This window comes from Bombus flavifrons, chromosome 17 (assembly GCF_040668555.2).
Source record: "Bombus flavifrons isolate JBK064 chromosome 17, iyBomFlav1_principal, whole genome shotgun sequence".
NCBI classification, from domain to species: domain Eukaryota; kingdom Metazoa; phylum Arthropoda; class Insecta; order Hymenoptera; family Apidae; genus Bombus; species Bombus flavifrons.
The window spans coordinates 4,920,141-4,941,802 of record NC_138458.1 but is presented as its reverse complement, the minus strand read 5'-3'; the positions used below and the strand labels follow the sequence as shown (position 1 = coordinate 4,941,802).

The following is a 21,662-nucleotide window of genomic DNA, read 5'->3' as shown; positions in this document are numbered from 1 at the left end:
GGCTGGTTGAAAATGACCTGTTTATAAGATCATTTTTATGGCCACCGTGTATAGTAGATTCCGCATAATAATTTGCAAATTGCTCGTAATGCGACATACGATGACATAAGAAACGATAATACCGTTAGTTACTAAATAAACTATCAACATTTCACGCCCCATTTCAGAGATAACAATCGTTGACGATCACGTTGACTACCGATGATTTAAATTTCATCCTTCAAATTTTCCTCGCATGCATTCGTTCTTCGATGTTCGCGAAATTATGCTGTTAGGAAAATTAGATTCGCGTAGACTAATAATTTCAATTCTTATTTCACTATAAAGAATTGAGCACGTTTCTTTAATAACTTCATAGTAACTATTGGCAACTAAGTGATTGCGGATGTTATCAATACCACCTAATGATAAAATCCGCAATTACTTAGTTGCCAATCCGATAGACTGGTATGCAAATTTATGCAAACTCATATTTTCATGAACGTGATTTTAAGGAAATGGAATGTAAGTAGATCATTTGTACACTTATCGTTAGTAAATATTGTAATTTATTATTTTGATTTTACTTGGAAGAGTTAACACTCGAAAATATATGTAACATGTCTTCTTCCTGAATTTTGAATATTTTAATCGTTGTATACAAAATACAAGAATACAAAATAATATTAAACGTCGTGAAATTAAGTAACTCGGTTTAAATTGAGTGTCGATAATCTGTGAATAAATGAACGATTGTCTACATTGTATATATATGTTCTATATCAAAGTAGTGGAACAACTCACACGTTGCTGTTTCTATTGTTATTATTGTTGTTCATTAGCAATTGCAGGTGCATCGTTGTACTTGCAAAAATAATTCTTATACCAACGTTGTGAAGCAACTCACACGTTGGTGTTTCTATTGTTATTGCTGTTGTTCATTAGCAGTTGCAGGTGCATCGTTGTACTTGTAAAAATAATTCTTATACCAACGTTGTGAAGCAACTCACACGTTGGTGTTTCTATTGTTATTGCTGTTGTTCATTAGCAGTTGCAGGTGCATCGTTGTACTTGCAAAAATAATTCTCATATCAACGTAGTGAAACAACTCACACGTTGGTGTTTCTATTGTTATTGCTGTTGTTCATTAGCAGTTGCAGGTGCATCGTTGTACTTGCAAAAATAATTCTTATACCAACGTTGTGAAGCAACTCACACGTTGGTGTTTCTATTGTTATTGCTGTTGTTCATTAGCAGTTGCAGGTGCATCGTTGTACTTGCCAAACTAATTCTTATACCAACGTAGTGTAACAACTCGAAACGTTGGTGTTTCTATTGTTATTGCTGTTGTTCATTAGCAGTTGCAGGTGCATCGTTGTACTTGCAAAAATAATTCTCATATCAACGTAGTGAAACAACTCACACGTTGGTGTTTCCATTGTTATTGCTGTTGTTCATTAGCAGTTGCAGGTGCATCGTTGTACTTGCAAAAATAATTCTCATATCAACGTAGTGAAACAACTCACACGTTGGTGTTTCTATTGTTGTTGCTGTTGTTCATTAGCAGTTGCAGGTGCATCGTTGTACTTGCAAAAATAATTCTCATATCAACGTAGTGAAACAACTCACACGTTGGTGTTTCTATTGTTATTGCTGTTGTTTATTAGCAGTTGCAGGTGCATCGTTGTACTTGCAAAAATAATTCTCATATCAACGTAGTGAAACAACTCACACGTTGGTGTTTCTATTGTTATTGCTGTTGTTCATTAGCAGTTGCAGGTGCATCGTTGTACTTGCAAAAATAATTCTCATATCAACGTAGTGAAACAACTCACACGTTGGTGTTTCTATTGTTATTACTGTTGTGCATTAGCAGTTGCAGGTGCATCGTTATACTTGCAAAAGGGAAGTGTCGTCAGAGGAAGATAAATCCTGTTATACCATTTATCTCTTTCCTCGGCCAGTGTTTTTTATCCGCGCGAAGCAGGAGACAGGACTCGTCCTAATTGCTAATTGCGTGACTCCCTCCATCCATCCAGCTCGTAACCGTGAATCATCAGCAACAAAATGTCAAATAAAATCAGTGTAGCAGAGCCACGTTATCCTATCACAAGCTTCGCTCGGAATAATCGCAACAAAATGAAATTAAAATCTCCCCAAAAATTGCACAAGCGAAAAGTAACTCGCGACTGTTTATAAAAATCCATATTTTTATGAACGCAATTAGAGAAATAGAAATAAACAGAAATATGTAAAATAGAGACATAGAAATATAAAATTCGCATACAAATTTTTCTACGAAAATAAAAAACATGTAAAATTTCGCCTACTCGCGAGAAAACAAGGTGTTACAGAAGACTCTGGAAACGAGCAATTCCTTTGCATTTGCTGTCGTCCAACTAGCGGCGTTTCTGATTTCACATGCGCCATTACATTTCTAAGAAAGACACAATCCTACGGATGTAGCGCTCTTCCGATCGTTCATCATTTTCCTGTAGCTACACCAAGTTATAACATGAAACAGTTGCATGGACCACCCTGTATACGTATTGTATCATAAGCATCTTTAAATGTCACATAAACGCACAAACATCCGCAGTCTAACGACAGAAGCAAACCGACGAGAAAGAACGAGTGGTCGCGACAGGAAGTCCGATAGGATTTGAATGACAGTGATCGGTGGTGTTTTGTAAACGTGTCAGGAACGCAGCCATAGTCTAACGAGAACGTTTCCATGAAATTCCCCGGGGATTTTATTTCATTTACCGATCGATCCCACGAGGCGGTTCAGGGATGTTTACTTGCCACAAAAAAGAATCTTACGACTACACAAAAAAGAGAGGGAGGGGAAGAAAGAGACAGCAAGAACTATTTCTGTTGCCCTGCCTCATTTTTCATGGAATTTTTTTTATTATTTAATTTCTACTTTACAATTTTTCCAGCTGGACATTTGGTAAATTTTTCTAACCTAATTGCTGAATAACATGTGGATGGCTAACCCCAGCGAGATACCACCTTTGAGTTTGTCTATTTTAAACAGTGAAAGTTTTTTCTTTTTTTTTATTATTATTATTTAATTTGTACCTTACAATTTGTCCAGTTGGACATTTGGTAAATTTTTCTAACCTAATTGCTGAATAACATGTGGATGGCTAACCCCAGCGGGATACCACCTTTGAGTTTGTCTATTTTAAACAGTCAAAGTTTTCTTTCTTTTTATTATTATTTAATTTGTACCTTACAATTTGTCCAGCTGGACATTTGGTAAATTTTTCTAACCTAATTGCTGAATAACATGTGGATGGCTAACCCCAGCGGGATACCACCTTTGAGTTTGTCTATTTTAAACAGTGAAAGTTTTTTCTTTTTTTTATTATTATTATTATTTAATTTGTACCTTACAATTTGACCAGCTGGACATTTGGTAAATTTTTCTAACCTAATTGCTGAATAACATGTGGATGGCTAACCCCAGCGGGACACCATCTTCGAGTCTCATGAAATGAACGTGTGCGTTTTCGAGTTGGAGAAGAGGATGGAAAGGAAGTCCGTGATTTACGACAATTTGCGAAAAGTCGAGATACACGGCGTCTAAAAATCGGATAAGTTAATTACCGTGCCGTACACGGCGATGTAATTGAATGAAATTGGCCCGGAAAATCATTTAATAAGCTTTAATGAGGCTCCGCAGGCTGGGAGGGCCAGTGTACCGCTCAACACGGAACGAGAATCATTCGGGTCGCAATAAATTCTCTGTTCGTTTGGTCTCGCGTGTAAGTACAATTTAAATGATGGAAAGTAAAGCATGATCGGTAGACGAGGAAGGACGTGCGTTTGATTATAAGGTTGACGATCGGGTCGGAAAGGGACGTACGTGTCCGTGAAACCACGTGTCTCTGATAATTCGAAGGGAAAGAGAAACATAATGAAACGTTGGTATATGGCAGAGCAGATCTATAATTAGTTGGAAAGATAAATTATAGGTTATTATCAATGTAATTGTTGAAAAAGAGATATTTTGCATTCTTTGTTGAATAAAATAATACGGGCAAAATGGGTTGCCTGTGGACAAAGAGAAACTTTGTACTTGCATGCTATTCGTGCAAATTAAACTATCCAAGTTTCAATTTCGCTAATTTCAGTCAATTTATTATTCGATGCAGGATACTTTCGAACGTTTAATTCTGCTTTTATTTGCACAGCAAAAAGTTAGCGGGAATCTCACGTCTTACCTTGTCTCTCCTTGAATGTAATGTTTTTCTTCTTTTTATTTAATTTGTACTTTACAATTTGTCCAGCTGAACATTTGCTAAATTTTTCTAACTTAATTGCTAAATAACATGTGGATGGCTATCCCCAGCAGGATACCATCTTCGAGTTTGACTATTTTATTTCTTTAGTGAGGTTAGTGGGATGTTTGCTTTTTAGTCTTCTTTCTATGAGAGTACAGTAATGTAAATAGCAAAAACTAATTTCCGCTTACTTTGCTTTTATTCCCACAGGGAACATTACGGGTAACGTAACTTTCTTCCTGTTTCGCGTTGATGATATTATAAACAGTAAAAATACCAAACGATACCAAATAATATTTGTGCTGCCATTTATCGAATGTCCAGCTGGACAAATTGTAAAGTACAAATTAAATAATGAAACCTGCTGCCTGATATTTAATATTGAAACTGTGGCGAGAAATACCAAACATTAGAAACTGTTCTTTATTATTACCGTCGAAACGATATTCAATTTCTTAGGTCGTCAAGATACAAACTTAACCTAGAAAAATTTACCAAATGTCCAGCTGGACAAATTATAAGATACAAATTAAATAATAATAGAAAAGAAAGATACAAAATCGTTTATTGTCTGGCAACGATATCTGTCGAACGAAAACGTCCTTGAAGCTGGCGCAGATTTTCCGTGCGACGCGACGTTTGGCAACCGATGTTTAGGGCGAAAAAACGTGGTCCTGTTGCGGCGTAGCCGAAGGCAACCACGTGGTCTCGGTTAATACCGTCGAAAACGCGAAGATGGCAGCCAGAGACAAGCAACAAGTGGAAGAGAAAGATGAGCGCGGGTTCTGCCGGCCGGAGAACGTCATTACGTGCACTGCACGGAATAACACGTTGCATTCGTCTTTGCGTACACGCCGGACATTGTGAGCGAGGTAAATTAATAATTGGAGCATTTAACGCAGACGGACTGGTCGCCGTGGCACGCCTCGACCCTCCTGCAAACGTGTATTTGCAACGTGCATACGTCTCGCAGTGTGATGTACATTTGAAATTATAATGCTGAAGCGGATCGCGCAGCGATGAGATGCGATCGGGAACAGGAAAGAAGAGGAAAAGAAAAAAGAATCAGCAGGTACAGAGAGAGAGAGAGAGAGAGAGAGAGAGAGAGAGAGAGAGAGAAAGAAATTGATATAGAAAGAAACGCTTATGGCGGATCTTATTTCTGTCGGTTTACAACATGGTATGCAAGGGGCGCTGCTAGTCTGTGATTGAAATTAATTCGTACTTTCTAGTGACAGATTTTTATCTACGATAATGGCATTGTGACGTTAACGAGGCTGCAAGATACCAGCAGAACTCGTTTCTTTCCATGTAGTTTCTATGCATTAAGATTCGTGCAACAGCGTATCACAAGTCTATCAATCCATCACTTTTTTTCTCTCGTTATCCCATAGATTGCCTGCAATCTGTTCTGTCGGACATCGAACAGCTTGTTATATCGGTTCAGGTTAGCGTGTCGATGCCACTCCGATCGATCTATCGCTAGTCTATCATGGAAATTAATTTCTACTTGCTAACTTGTATCCGCGATAATATTAGTATTGTAACGTCAATGGGGATGCAGCGTACGAAGCTGAGTTACGTATTCTTTCCTTAATTCATGTTATGCAGATTTTTCTCCTACATAGTCTGTTGCGCGTACTCTTCGTCGTAAATATTGACTTACGTATCCGCTATCCATAGTTCGCTCACGGCTATCGTTTACGTTCCTCATTTTTGCTCGATGGAAAAAGCACTTAAGTAGTTACATACGTATATACGTAAGTTGATTCAACCGGCAATAACGTCTCCTGTCAAGCTGTAAGGTATTGGTTCAACATTGTCTCGCTCATGCATGCAACGATTGCGTGATGCTCGATAGTGTCACGAGACCGTGACGAGACTATCGTTTACATCGCTTCAGTTTTACTCGGAAGAGAAGGTGGCTGCGTATGTACAAGCACCTATATAGGTTGGTTCGAACGACAGTAACGTTTTGCGTCAAGCTGCAAAAGATATTGGTGCAACATTGTTTCATCGGTGCGTGTAACGATCGCACGAGACTCGACAGTGACATGGGATGCTGATAAGAATCGGTGAAATCGGTAGTGATGGGTTGGACGGAATGAACAATCTGTCGTGACATGAGGCTTGGGAAAAATGTTTCTCATTTTTATATTTTTTTATTTAATTTGTAGTTTACAATTTGCCCAGCTGGATATTCGGTACATTTTTCTAGCTGTTTCCCATTTGCGACTAGTTGGACGCGAATTGCCAAGTAATTCGGTGCTTTTTAGGGGAACTATACATCTTTTAAAAGGAAGCAACGACGAATGTGGGATTTTCAACGAAATTTGATATTAAATTAAGTTAAATTAAATTTTCAAATCGGTCACTTGACTAGGACTAGTTAAGCTTCAGTTAACTAACAAGCTTAGTGTTAACACGCTAATGAATCCGTCATGGCATTTCTTATAAAAAGTTACTGACCTATTTATGCCAAAAAACTGTTAGTATTTAAGAAAAAAATATTGCAGAAGCCAAGAAACATAAATAAAACAATGTAATTTTGGGTATCTGTGAAATATTAAGATCTTTATAATATTAATTATTTGTAGTAAGAATGTATTATAAACTATAATATTATATATTAATTTAGTATCGTAAGTTAATAGCATTATATATTAAAGTGTCCTTCGTCGAGATTCCTGACGCTTTTAGCAACAAAATGACGTTCAGTCTCGCGCGATTGTTCTGGGTGTGGGAATGGCACGTGTGTATGTCGTACATTTACTTTGCAGTCGCACGCGCCTCTTCTGTCGCGATGAGTCGCGGCAGCAGGAATGGAAATTGTGCCATATACGACGATGGGTTTTGTAGTCGCTCGCGACTAGTCGGAAATATAAAAAGGGCCACACGTGCTATACCCACGTGCAAAACAATCGCGTACCATCGAAAGTCATATTCTGCTGTTAGAACGTGTGATGAGCGTACTAAGCACGTTCAATATATAATACTATATGTCGATAATATATAACAAATGGACAAATTGTAAAGCACAAATTAAATAACAAAAAAAACTTTATTACAGTAGCTGTAGCGTTAGTTAAATCATGTCAAATTTTCAAACTCGATTTTCCCCAAGAACGAAGCGTCCTACGACGAAAATTTATTCCCAATCTTCGACTCATTTTTTCACGCAGAGTCACCTCCTGTCCGGTTCCACTACGAGTACTATACCTACCTAACCCTACCCGTGCGTGATAACGTACATAATAACCAAGCAAGGAATATACGTGTCGCATTAGCATAGCAAGAAAAAGGAAACAACCGGACAACGAAACGGAAAGAAAGCTAACGTGCTTTTATCTGCCCAACGCGATACGACTCACGCGGATCGACAAGATTAATTGCATCCGCGAAAAGAATGTTTTGTAGGAGGCCGTTGTCGGTCTGACGCATTTGCCTAATTCGATCGTTTCTACGCGGGTAGGATATTCCTTTGTTGAGTGAAGCAAAGGTAGATAAATAAAAATGAGAATCGGCCGGTTTCCACTTACGCAACGGGCCCAGGGTGTCCCATTGGCGATTCGGCCCGTGTCCGCTCTCTGTTATCAAGGGTCTGGTGACGGCCAGGCTACGTTTTCTGCGACTTGTAACGCGTTTCGAAAATTTGCGAGAAGAAGGAGGCGCGGAACGTGTCGGCCGCGTTAAGCGCCGACCACCCGGCCGCGCCACGACGGAAGTGGTATCCTGCTCGGCGCTGACCGAGCGATATTTGCAGTCGGCGAGCGTGCTCGCCACGAAATTTGCCTAATAGGCTCGTATCTAAGCGAAGCATGCGCAGATGTCGCGCGTCGCGTTAACTTGCCGCGCGATGAAATTGATTTACGAGGTGAGCGCCACGTGTTGGCTGAAAATGTATGAGCGACGGTAGATACCTGCTCATTTGCGGCGACATAATTGCAACGTCGTACGCATAGGTGCGCTGCAGGGTTAAATAGCGGTAGAATTACGAGTTTGTTCTTTACCTTGTTGTACAGAGCGTTCCACGAAATTGGGTCAGGTTAGCGATTTGAAAGGGATAGCAGAGAGGAAAAGGGAATTTTATTAGTGAAAATTAGATGGTTTACGGTGGTGTTTCGCGTGATACGTATGTTTGACGTGGAAGTGGTGGTGTTTTGTAGCTGCCAGGCGCGTCTCTCATTTTCTTCGCAGAAATTACGTATTCTTTTTACACTAAACCATGGGTTTTTGTAATGCTTTGCGAAACAGCGTGTTAAAATATTTGGGGAAAACATTGGTTGCTTTCGGAACTGCTATTTAAAGTACTAGTTTCTTTTATCGTTACAAACTTAAACTTCTTCATTTCTTCGCATTTCTGGTATATGACGATGGTAGGTGCCATGTTGGCTTTGTTACGTCGGATTATGCTACACGATATACCGTAAGAGTATTGAGAGAAACATGTAAACCAGAAGTCAGTTCATACCGCAAGACAGGGATTAAGTTTCATGAATTAAATAAATAAATAGTAAATGCCATATCTGGTATCTTTGGACAAAGAAAGATTATTTCTAGCAAGAGAGAGTGAAACAATAAAACTACACCAGTATATTTAAAATAAATCTGAAGACTTCTTGTAGAAAACACTGTTTTTTTTTTTTATTATTTAATTTGTACTTTACAATGTGTCCAGCTGGACATTTGGTAAATTTTTCTAACTTAATTGCTAAATAACATGTGGATGGCTACCCCCAGCGGGTTTTTGATGTAAGTGTCATCAAAAACATCATGTGCTATTGCTTTAAATTTGCAGACACTGTGAGCACTAATCCTCCTTCTGTCCATAAATAATTTGCATAAACATTTGCAATTGTTATAAAATTGATGATGTTCAGTGAGCCTGTGTTGCAGCATGTGTGTAATAAACATTATTTACGCAGTTTAATCTAGTTAGTAGTTATTTACAAATGAAAATTGCTCTTAAATTCTATAACTACAGCATTTCCATTGCCATGTACAATAGGATGAAAAAAAGAAAACATTTTCTAATTTTCACACTTACTTTACGTTTTCTATAAGAAATTTTCATATCGGTGCACATTAATTTACACTACAAAAAGGGCTAATTGCCAACCCAATAGTTAGCTATTGTGACCTCTTTGAAAAGTGTGTACGTAAAATGTGAGGGAAAAAGTAGGCGACGACGAGTATACTCGTCAAACACAGAGTACATGTTATAATATAGAATCAAGTTACAACGAAATGACTGTTTTGCTTTCTTATGGTAACGCGGAATATTGCAATTTCTTCGTGACGAGTATACTCGTCAAACACAGAGTACATGTTATAATACAGAATCAAGTTACAACGAAATGATTGTTCTGCTTTCTCGTGGTAACGGGGAATATCGCCATTTCTTCGTGACGAGTATACTCGTCAAACACAGAGTACATGTTATAATACAGAATCAAGTTACAACGAAATGATTGTTCTGCTTTCTCGTGGTAACGGGGAATATCGCCATTTCTTCGTGACGAGTATACTCGTCAAACACAGAGTACATGTTATAATACAGAATCAAGTTACAACGAAATGACTGTTTTGCTTTCTCGTGGTAACGCGGAATATTGCAATTTCTTCGTGACGAGTATACTCGTCAAACACAGAATGCATGTTATAATATAGAATCAAGTTACAACGAAATGATTGTTCTGCTTTTTCATGGTAACGCGGAATATTGCAATTTCTTCGTGACGAGTATACTCGTCAAACACAGAGTACATGTTATAATACAGAATCAAGTTACAACGAAATGATAGTTCTGCTTTCTCGTGGTAACGCGGAATATCGCCATTTCTTCGTGACGAGTATACTCGTCAAACACAGAATACATGTTATAATACAGAATCAAGTTACAACGAAATGACTGTTTTGCTTTCTCGTGGTAACGGGGAATATTGCCATTTCTTCGTGACGAGTATACTCGTCAAAAGCAGCACTCGCTGGAAACCTGTCAACGTTTTCTCCACTAAACCGTCGTGATCGCGTCATGTAACCAACGATCGAGGTTTGAGAGTAATAAAAATGGAGCGAATCGCAGCAACGCACCATCGTCTTAATTTAAATCTCGAGCGCGCCAGTCGACGTGTCTCCTCTCGGCCGAAAATACTCGCTATAAAATTTCCAGAATGATTAATCGCGCGCTCGAAGGAATTACGCCACGAAGAAATACGACAGAAGCGTCGCGGCGTTTACACAGTGTTTCGAACGCTCGGATCCGGCTGAGAGATAAAATTTCAATTATATAATTTCGGGCTGTGGTCTTCGGGCCGCTGCTCCGCCGCCGTACGGCTCACAATTCATCGTTAGTACTGTATTTCCATCGGCTGGCAGCTAACGATTTCAAGCGGATACGTCGCCGAGCTACGTAACAGCGACGGGGTGTGCGTACAAATGCGTGTACGTCTTATCGAGCTATCTAATCCTCGTATTCCTCGATCGTGGACCACCCAGGTGGTACACCGCGGAAGTTGGCACGCACGATTTGCACACGCACACGTAGCCGCGGAACGCGCTAGCCTGTCGCCGTTCATATACACGGTGTACTCTTATATAAATCGACGCTGCTTCTTGCGAGAAGCGGATACTAACTTTGGCGAGGTTGAAAATAGTTTGCAAAGGTGGGAGATTTGAGAATTATCAATAGCCGGTAGACAGTGGCTTTTAACTTACAGTTAGCTGTTGCGACCTCTTTTAGAGTAAATGGATAGACCGAGTTTTTTTTTTTTTATTTAATTTGTACTTTACAATTTGTGCAGCTGGACATTCGGTGAATTCTGAATTGATTTTTATATTGTTTCTATTGTTTGGTAGACTTATACGAACGTAAAGCTCAATGTAACACGGAAACAAGGCCGAATACGTTCATATGACCTGTTTTTGTTGTTTTCGTGTGCAGAATCTTTGCCAGTAGATGCTAGTTAAAGGACATCTTGTATTACTGCAAAATTATATATTTTATAAAATTACTATAGCATGTGTATATACCGGGTGCGGTCGAATAACATGTACAATATTAGGTAAACATAGGTAAATATTAACTTGTATTATAAGTACAGATATAGGTAGTTGTTTGTGTATGTAACAGAGTTTGAGCTAATTTGTGATCATTGCTATGATTTGTTTATTGTGTATGTGTTTTTGTTTATGAGTAAGTTTATGTCTATTGTACTCTGGTTCACTTTTTGTTATAGGTAGTTGTATATGTATGTAACAGAGTTTGAGTTAATTTGTGGTCATTGCTATGATTTATTTATTGTATTTTTGTTTATGAGTAAGTTTACATCTATTGTTCTCTGGTTCAGTTTTAGTTGTATGTTTATGTAACAGAGTTTGAGTTAATTTGTGGTCATTGCTATAATTTATTTATTTTGTTTTTGTTTATGAGTAAGTTTACATCTATTGTTCTCTGGTTCAGTTTTAGTTGTATGTTTATGTAACAGAGTTTGAGTTAATTTGTGGTCATTGCTACAATTTATTTATTTTGTTTTTGTTTATGAGTAAGTTTACATCTATTGTTCTCTGGTTCAGTTTTAGTTGTACGTTTATGTAACAGAGTTTGAGTTAATTTGTGGTCATTGCTACAATTTATTTATTTTGTTTTTGTTTATGAGTAAGTTTACGTCTATTGTTCTCTGGTTCAGTTTTAGTTGTACGTTTATGTAACAGAGTTTGAGTTAATTTGTGGTCATTGCTACAATTTATTTATTTTGTTTTTGTTTATGAGTAAGTTTACGTCTATTGTTCTCTGGTTCAGTTTTAGTTGTACGTTTATGTAACAGAGTTTGAGTTAATTTGTGGTCATTGCTATAATTTATTTATTTTGTTTTTGTTTATGAGTAAGTTTACATCTATTGTTCTCTGGTTCAGTTTTAGTTGTATGTTTATGTAACAGAGTTTGAGTTAATTTGTGGTCATTGCTACAATTTATTCATTTTGTTTTTGTTTATGAGTAAGTTTACATCTATTGTTCTCTGGTTCAGTTTTAGTTGTACGTTTATGTAACAGAGTTTGAGTTAATTTGTGGTCATTGCTACAATTTATTTATTTTGTTTTTGTTTATGAGTAAGTTTACATCTATTGTTCTCTGGTTCAGTTTTAGTTGTATGTTTATGTAACAGAGTTTGAGTTAATTTGTGGTCATTGCTACAATTTATTTATTTTGTTTTTGTTTATGAGTAAGTTTACGTCTATCGTTCTCTGGTTCAGTTTTCTTCTCTTTTTATTTTTTTTTCTGTCTAAGTTTTCTATTGGGTTGGCAACTAAGTGATTGCGGAGTTTGTCAATACCACCTAATGACAGAATCCGCAATCACTTAGTTGCCAACCCAATATTTCTGTTTATCCGTAAGTTTTACGGTTATTGTCTTATCTTGTAACGTAGATGAAAGTTTCTTCTTTTTATTTTTAATTTCTGTTTTACAATCTGTCCAGCTGGACATTTGGTAAATTTCTCTAACTTTAATAGATGGAAGTGATCGCAAAGGCGGAAGATAAACGGAAATAAAAAATCCTACTCGAATATATCCATTCCCCTACTAGTGTACTCTTTTATTTCTTCACTTTCATACCAACATACAGCCACAGTGAAAAATTCACGTGCACGGTTTACTCTTAAGACTCAGCAGCATTTCTCGTAAGAACTGGATGTCAACTTGTAATCTTTAACGTATACAAAAATTATAGACTCAACATAAAGTTCGCTTTGTTTCGCAAATTACAAAATTCATCGTATAATACGAAAATCACGTAACGTCGACTGTAAGAAAAAGAGAAAAGAACGAAAGATAACTCAGGCTGTCGTATTCCATCAGCAAACAATTTTCACTTTACCAAAGTACCCCCCCCCCCCCTTAACTTTCTCCAAACTCTGCAAATTGAATCTTTCGAACACCCCGTATAGACATGGAGCCGCCAAGGCCGTGTGTTGCACGTGCCAGCGTCGAACGAAAGAAAGTGTGGATGGTCGTAGCGAATAAGCGATAGTAACGCAACGTTTATTAATCACCGTCGGATAATTACGTTGGTGTAGCCGATCGATCGTCAACGTTCCTCACACCTGCCTATCGTTTCTCTCTTCGTCAGACGAAACGTCAGCTAAGATCGTATTACATTGGTTCGTCTACGAGATCGTACGCTATTCAGCGCGTCGTAGTCCGCTGAAGGACTCGACGAGAGTGAACAAGCGATACAACGTATCCCCCTAATCTCACGAAAGAGCCGGCTGATTAATGGATAACAAGCGGCATCGTGGAAAAAACGAAGAAGACGATAGAGAAAAAAGAGAAAGAGAGGGAAAAAGAAATCGTTGTCCCGGTTCGATTCGCCCGGCTCTCGAGTAATGTGTCAGAGCCGTTGAAGGGGTTAAAGGGGAGCAACGAAGTATCGGATCGAGGTAAAGTGCGAAGTAGAGACGGCCCCTTATAATAGCGCGGCTCGTTGGGTGGTCCAGCAAGGCCACCGTGGGTGGCCCACTCACCAACACCGTTTCGATATTAAACACGGCCACGTGTAACGTGTGTACGTATATATGGCCGGTGATACAGGCACGCACACGAATCCGCGGGGCCGCGTTTAACCGCAATATATCATTTTACTTAGCACCGAAGCGGTGAGACTGCAGCCGGTGGCCCGCGGACCAGCAACGTAACAAGTATGTTCCGTGTCCACGTTACAACGACAATATTGCTGTATTTATGCACGAGACAGATAAGATGCTTTCTCCTTGGTCATTTTCATCTTCTTCTGCTGTATAACACGTACACCACCCGCAAAGTAGAAATTTCGCGCCGTGATTCTTCTCTTTCCCCACTTTTCCTGTCTCTTTTTCTTATGGTGTATTAGCTCTCTTTCCTTAGGATTCTTCTTTCTTTCTTTTTCACTGCCTTTCGATCTTTGTGTTCGACTCGTGCCTCGTCCAACAACCTCACGACGATGTAAGCGTTCTTTAACGACCATGTAAATCGCTGCAACACAGACCACATTGAATACGTGTAAATATAAATGGAAAAAGGAGAAACTTGACTCGGCAGCGATAAAGCCGAGGGTGGTTGGTTGGCTTTTGTCTGGACAGAAGGGTTTCGAGGTTCGAGTGCGTTCTCGCTTGGAAAATGGCGGCTTCGATTAATCACAGCTGATTGGGTTGGCAACTAGGTTATTGCGGATTTTGTCATTAGGTGGTATTGACAAAATCCGCAATCGCTTAGTTGCCAACCCAATAATTAAAAATAAGTACACTGAAATTTATGAGATGGATGAAAATATATGCAGGATATAAGGTGATGTGTAAAAATATTATACGAAATTGTTATTATATTGAAGAAAAAGAAGACAAGTGTGAGAAGTTGAGGATGCTGAAGCTTAACGAGCACGAATCGTGAGCCTGAGCAATGTTTCAATGTATGAAAAGGGAAGAACATTTTGGTTTGTTAAATTCTTTATTGGAGTTAGGAAGACAGAAGGAAGAATATTCGAGTTGATAGTTGAACGTATGAAGACGCACCATGATAAGTAAAAAATATATTCTAATTACTAAAACTATATTCTAATCTATAGGAAATGTTGAAGTAATTACATCAAGAATAACTTTTGTATATCCGTGACCTGGAGACCGCTGTTACGAAGAGAATAGAATTTAATGAAGAAAATTCAAAATAACGAGAGGTCCATATTACTGTGCCCTTGAATATAAATTTTGTTTTTGGGTTACGAGCTCTAGGAACACAAGAGATATAAGTAGATTTCTATTGCTGTTTCTTGTAACCTTCAGCTAGAGCTACACACCAAGGTTAACTTTTTGGTAATGTCCTTTGCTATAAATATGTGAACGTGCTCCCCATCAGCTTCCTATTGTATTGTAATACTGTAAGAGTGAGGCTCTGGATCAGCATAAACTATACCTGTACTTATACCTATACTTATTTCAATGTATTTCTCTATTACAAATTCATCCACTCGTTGCTCTATCAATTAACCTCAACAGGAAACTCCTTTGCTATAGAAATATGACCTATTACCTTCTATTGTATTGTAACACTAAAAGAGTGAGAATCTAGATCAGAATATACTATACCTATGCTTATACTTATTTCAATATATTTTTTTATTACAAATTCATTCACTTGTTGCTCTATCAGTTAACCTCAACAGGAAACTCCTTTGCTATAAAAATATGACCTATTACCTTCTATTGTATTGTAACACAAAAACAGTGAGGGATCTGGATCAGCATACATTATACCTGTACTTATACCTATACTTATTTCAATATTTTTCTATTACAAATTCATCAACTTGTTGCTCTATCAGTTAACCTCAACAGGAAACTCCTTTGCTATAAAAATATGACCTATTACCTTCTATTGTATTGTAACACAAAAAGAGTGAGGGATCTGGATCAGCATACATTATATCTGTACTTATACCTATACTTATTTCAATATTTTTCTATTACAAATTCATCAACTCGTTGCTCTATCAGTTAACCTCAACAGGAAACTCCTTTGCTATAAAAATATGACCTATTACCTTCTATTGTATTGTAACACTAAAAGAGTGAGGATCTGGATCAGCATATACTATACCTATGCTTATACTTATTTCAATATATTTTTTTATTACAAATTCATTCACTTGTTGCTCTATCAGTTAACCTCAACAACCAGAATCGAAGACTTGTTTGCCAACACGCTGTGTCAAACGTTAAATTTCGTAGAATTGAGAAGAACCTTTCCTGGTTTGAAATCATTTTGAAAATTCAATTTGTTTCCATTATTGTAAGATCTTGCGCGTACGAGAAAATTGTATATTTCGCTAGTATAGTCGGAATTTGTTGTATTTGCAGAATGTGGAATTTATAGAATTGTGTGTGCCACCTCTTAGTCGTAGGGAAATCTGAATGAAAAAAATTGATTTAAATTTGCAAGCAATTTAAGTAAATATCTGTATAAGAAAGAAAAAATATATTCGTTGAAAATGGTCTGTTTACTTTTGTTACAGACGCATATTTTCTCATGTCGTCAGTAACAGTTGTTATGAAATTGCTGATATTTAGTGTGCGCGTGTTGAAGCACATATACCGTGTGAACCTGTCTGAAAGACAAAAAATATGTTTGTTCAAAGTGTTCTTTTTACTTTTGTTACGAAAGTATATTTTCTCATGTTGCAAGTAAGAGTTGCTATGAAATTGACGATGTTTAATGTCCATGTGTTGCAACATGTGCAACGCTTAATGCCACTTACATTGTTTTACCTGGTAAACACTATTTGCACAATTTAATGCTATTAACAGTTATTTACAAGTGGAGATTGCTGTGAATTTTTAATTTTTCTACCTAGGATCTTGTCCTCCGGAAGGAACCTAAACTCCAAACGCAGGAATTTTCATTATTTTAAATTACCGTGTAAATTACCTTTCGTCAAATTCTCGCGACTAGAACAGTCATTTAAAATATCCAACTAAAATCACAAAAAAATTTTAAAATCCAGAACATCTCAACATTGTTAGCAACCGTCGAACTAACCTACCAGATCAAGTAGCAAACAAATGACCAGTTAGCAAATTTCACTTAAAATTGCACACTCATCGTCGTTTCTTTCCTTCTAAAATCTAACTTTATACAAATTCCTATACGAACAAAAATCGACAAATCGATCAATCGGATAACATTAGCAAGGTTAGGTTTAACCTGTTGCAACGTACACTCGTCGCTTCTCGAGTTCTCAAAACTAAGACATCGAGTCCCGTGCTTGTCCGCTGCTTATCTCTCACTCGAATTCCTTTATTCCCAAGGACCATGCCGGTTATCATCCGACGGTAAATAGATGCCGAGGTAGTTTTTCAAGAAGCCAGCAAAACGTAGCGAATGACAAAGCGAACAGGCGCCCCACATTCGCTTTGCAATGGCCAACGTGGGGAGTCGTGATCCTGTCGACGGACAATGAGATGAAAAATAAAGTGCTGGACCAGGTCGGGTTAAAGGCTTCGTTGCTTACATACGAGCCGGCCCTCTCTCTTTCCTATCCCTCTCCTTCTGCTCTCTCTCTTTTCCGTTTTCGTTGTCCCCTGTCCTTACGTCCCTCGCCCCGGATTCCGCTAAGTCAATTCCGTTGAGGATACGGCAGAGGCGTCAGACGACCTGGGTGGTCTGCATCCTACGCAAACACAGTATACAAGGGGATACACGCTGGTTGAACAGGTAGTGCTCACGAAAATTTACTGACTTTGCGGATTTCGTGCATGCTGCACGCGGCGAGGCTAACTTTTGGAACAATGCCTGCCCCCTCCCCCTGCTCGTCGTATTTTTACGCGTTCCACCCCTACGCAGATCTGTCGACAAAAGCTGTGCGTGGACGATGGAAAACGGCCGGATCGAGAGCACGGAGACAATGCGAGTCTGCCTTCTTTTGCAGCGATATACTTGGGTTAAACTGGTTGTTCGGTTAGAGCTGCCACGAGGTTTGGTCGTACGGAGCCGCGATCCTGCAGCTTATTTTATGGGGGCCGCTGGTAATGGCGCTTCTGCTTGAGAAATTCGACGCGGCTGAAACCGCGAATCCCCGCGCTATGTTATTTTTATGCCACTTGGAGCTGCGCTTTATGGATGTATCGCGTGTCTGTTGCAACATCTGTTGTCTAACTACAATGGAAGAGGATGTCGGATGGTAAAAATCATCTACATTTTGATAAATATGATTTTTTCAACTTGTACGTATTCTTTGTATTTTTGCACCTTTAAATTGAAACGCTGGAATATTTCTATTTCAATTCGGAGAATTGCTGCTACTTCGCCCTGCGACCACCTGCACATCCGTGCGAGCTAATCGGTTTTCGTTGGCCGAACGCATAATTGCCATGGTCCGCCGCCTCTTTAACTTTGGCGTTTACGTACGTTAAGCAAAACGAGCTGCAAGAAGAAGCTTAAAAAACTATCTGCCTGAAAAGCTGAACGTCCTTGTACGAAGCTTCTGTACGTGGAATTTTACTCTGTCGACCCTCTTTTACTCGGAAATCTCGACAAGTCGAAAGATTTTGTCTCTTCAAAAACCCCGAAGAACCCAATACTTGTCGCAGTGTGCTAATGAAGTAATTACTTGAGGAAAAACTCTACACCTTTTCCTTCGTGTATCCGTGACCTGGTCGAAAGAAATAAAAAAAGAAAGAAAAAATTGAAAATAATGAGAGGTCCATATAATTGTGTCCTTGAATATAAATTTTATTTTCGGTCACAAGGTCTAGAAACAAAAGAGCTAGAGGTAGATTTCTATTGCTGTTTCTTGTAGCCTTCAGCTAGAGGTACACATCAAGGTTAGCTTTTTGCTAATGTCCTTTGCTACAAATACATGAATATGCTCCCTATCAACTTCCTATTGTACTGTAACACTGTAAGAGTGAGGATTAGGATCAGCATACACTATATTTACACCTGTACTTACTTCAATATATTTTTTTATTACAAATTCATTCATTTGTTGCTCCATTAGTTAACCTCAACAGGAAACTCCTTTGCTATAAATATATGACCTATTACCTTCTACTGTATTGTAACACAAAAGAAGTGAGGATCTGAATCAGCATAAACTATACCTGTACTTTTACCTATACTTATTTCAATATATTTTTCTATTACAAATTCATCCACTCGTTGCTCTATCAGTTAACCTCAACAGGAAACTCCTTTGCTATATAAATATATGACCTATTACCTTCTACTGTATTGTAACACTGTAGGAATGAGGATCTGGACCAGCATACACTATACCTATACTTATTTCAATATATTTTTCTCTTGCAAATTCATCCACTCGTTGCTCTATCAGTTAACCTCAACAGGAAACTCCTTTGCTATAAAAATATGACCTATTACCTTCTACTGCATTGTAACACTGTAAGAATGAGGATGTGGACCAGCATACACTATACCTATACTTATTTCAATATATTTTTCTCTTACAAATTCATCCACTCGTTGCTCTATCAGTTAACCTCAACAGGAAACTCCTTTCCTATAAATATATGACCTATTACCTTCTACTGTATTGTAACACTGTAAGAATGAGGATGTGGACCAGCATACACTATACCTATACTTATTTCAATATATTTTTCTCTTACAAATTCATCCACTCATTGCTCTATCAGTTAACCTCAACAGGAAAGTCCTTTGCTATAAATATATGACCTATTACCTTCTACTGCATTGTAACACTGTAAGAATGAGGATGTGGACCAGCATACACTATACCTATACTTATTTCAATATATTTTTCTCTTACAAATTCATCCACTCGTTGCTCTATCAGTTAACCTCAACACTAACAGCTGTTCGTCATTTTTCAGTTGATTCGTCAGCGCCGTCCCAAAATTCTGCTTCGAATCACTGTGCAGCCACGCACCTAACGTTACGCACGTTCGATCGTTGTTACGAAATAACTGGTAGGAGAAAAATATCGTGGAATGGAACGACAAGGACGAAGAAACGATTGGCAAAATTTCTCGCGGGTATCGCGTGTCGAGACCACCGTCAAACTCACCCGCAACGAGCATGCGATCCCATATACATACTCGTGCAGCTGCTGGCGTATCTTGGATGCGGCGCGACACTTATAGAGGCAGGCAATGCTAATTCAAACAAAGTTATCGTTCGGTAGATATATATTTAATTCTTTTCTCATTTACATACGAGTACGGTGGCGGCTCGCCAGCCTCACAATGTGCCATTGTCGAGGACCTCTGCTTGAATGAGCAAGGACCATCGAGACCGCGTTTCCAGGTGGCGATAATTCTCCTAGATGAAATTAAGCACAGCCTACGCGCCACGCGAACGCAACCAGATTTATCTGGATTCATTTCAGGCGAAATCAAAACCAACTGGTTATCGTGATACCTGCTCGTAATTAACTTCTTGGAAGCAACGTGAAAAAGAGTATTAGGTTGTCCGAAAAGTTTCTTTCGTTCTAGAAGGAAATTACTTGTGATGCATTTTCTTGTATTAATAGCATAAACGTTTGACAGTTTAGGTTTCACGTTTCTGTAAAGGTGATGTAAAAGACATGTTTGTGAGAGAAAGACACCTTTGCAAACGAATAAAGAAACACTTGTACGCGTTTACATATAATTTCCAAGTTATTCCAGTTGATTATAGTTTCTTGTTATAACATAGAATTATGACTGTTAGGTTGTCCGGAAAGTTTCTTTCGTTCTACAATATGAGAAGATAATAGTTGCACATTTTTGTTCTGTATTATTTTATCGAGTCATGTACGATATATTTTGTTCTATTGCTACAATACGTTGTGCATCTATTGTTTCCTTATGAAACGAAAGAAACTCTTGGAACAACCTAATAATTTTCAATATCCAATTTTCAATATAACGTCGTTATGTACAGGACGTTTCATTTCATATTTAGCTTACTTTCGGCGAGAGAAAAATCACATCAGGACAATCGTCAAAATTTGATCGGCTGGGAACAGTGAAAATTCTCTTTGAGGTACCTTTTCAGCCATTTTTCAAGACCATTAACATTTGTTAAGTGCAATCACATATGTATTTTAATTATTTATGTTTTTTTTAGGAATTCACAAATCGCAACGTGTTTCATCGTACTCTCAGTCAAGATTTCGCGATATCTCATTCTGATCATCGGTTTTCATCACTAACCGAACAATGGACAAAAATGAGCTGAGAACTTTCTACGTAACTGTATACTTGTATTCCTAATGTACCATTCGAACAGCGACAGTTGGATTTTGATACAATGTCAGGAGAAGGTAAACAAGCATATTCATAGAAATTTGCTCGATATTTTTGCTGAGGCAAACGCAACTCTCAAGTAAGGACAAAAATGACCCGGGATTAAGATAAGCGAAATATGTGTGCTGCGTATGAATTTTAACTGGAACATGCTACATCTGTAATTATGAGAAAATGGGTTGCCATGATATATTAGCTGCAGTTAGGATATTATTAGCTGTGGAACGTCTTCTTTCCAGACATTTTGGAAATCGCCGAAGAATAGTCGTCCCGCTGCGCCCAAGTTTACCTTTTTTCACGGCAGACAAGAGGTCTCTTTTGTCGGTGAATTGCACTTTACTTTTTCGTTGGCACGAGCTGTTAAATGGTTCCGGATATCTTCGGAGAAAGCTACTGAATTTGCGTCGGGTCTTGTTATACCCGACAATGGCTGCAATCATCGTGTCCGTGACGTGGATTATGAGCATAAAGTGTGTTCAGAAGGGGAGAGTGCCATTTTGTAGCTGGGAACGAGGAATTTGGGAAGAATAAGGATACAGAGTTTACATTCTTCTTCTTCTTGTCTTCTCTCAGGATCTCACTCGAAGATATTTT

At 38.3% G+C, this 21,662-nt stretch overlaps 1 long non-coding RNA gene across 1 annotated transcript; it reads left to right on the top strand.

Annotated features, from left to right (window-relative positions):
• Positions 1–4,066: 4,066 nt before the first annotated feature.
• Positions 4,067–20,778, top strand: LOC138188646 (uncharacterized). Its single transcript, XR_011175595.1, has 3 exons — positions 4,067–5,343; positions 19,653–20,205; positions 20,704–20,778. It is a non-coding gene; the product is annotated as an uncharacterized LOC138188646 (long non-coding RNA).
• The last annotated feature ends 884 nt before the right edge of the window (positions 20,779–21,662 follow it).